This window comes from Apaloderma vittatum, unplaced genomic scaffold (assembly GCF_000703405.1).
Source record: "Apaloderma vittatum isolate BGI_N311 unplaced genomic scaffold, ASM70340v1 scaffold4883, whole genome shotgun sequence".
NCBI lineage: Eukaryota > Metazoa > Chordata > Aves > Trogoniformes > Trogonidae > Apaloderma > Apaloderma vittatum.
In genome coordinates this window covers 74,470-75,075 of record NW_009707380.1, presented here as the reverse complement: position 1 = coordinate 75,075, position 606 = coordinate 74,470, and the positions used below count along the sequence as shown (strand labels likewise).

At 46.4% G+C, this 606-nt stretch overlaps 1 long non-coding RNA gene across 1 annotated transcript in view; it reads right to left on the bottom strand.

Moving 5' to 3' along the window:
- Positions 1-343: 343 nt before the first annotated feature.
- Positions 344-606, bottom strand: part of LOC104271480 — a 59,862-nt gene continuing 59,599 nt past the window's right edge. Inside the window, exon 3 of the long non-coding RNA XR_717792.1 lies at positions 344-515. This is a non-coding gene — a long non-coding RNA (uncharacterized LOC104271480). The remainder of the gene's footprint in view (positions 516-606) is intronic.

The window sequence follows — 606 nt, the reverse complement described above, 5'->3', positions numbered from 1 at the left end:
AATTAGTACTCAGGCAAGTTAAGCACTTCTTCAGTTCATAGTCAGACAAAACAAAAGAGGATGGGGAGGACTTAAGAGAGCTAGGCAAAAGTCCATTCAGGATAACAGAGTGTTAAGTATGAAAGAAACTTCCTTTTGCACTATTATGGGCTTCATTTTATGGGTCTTTACAACCACAAACTTGAATGCTCCTGCTGTAGATACAGTCAAATTGCTGAGAGCTGGAACTCACACACTGCATCCAAATGTAGCACCAGTGCATTTGTCCAGCTGCTACCCGGTGTGTGGTGCCACAGCTCGCTCTTTGAATGAGACCGGTCCCCCCGGCTGCTGCAAAACTCTTACCTCGAAGACAGAGGAAAGTGAGAAAATCTTCTGTCTTGGGCTTCCTTTTGGAGAGGTCAGAAATCTGGGTGGCGGGAGGGGGTAACAACGGTTCCACTATCTTTATTGGAGTTGTGCTGGGACTGTTTGGCTGGGACTGAGCAAACTTCCTTTGTGCTTGCAGCCTTGGCCTGTGGAAACAAGAGGGTATGAGAAGCACGTCAGGCAGAACTCGCAGGAGAGGTAGCAGAACACAAAAATTCACCATTTAAAAAAAAAGGG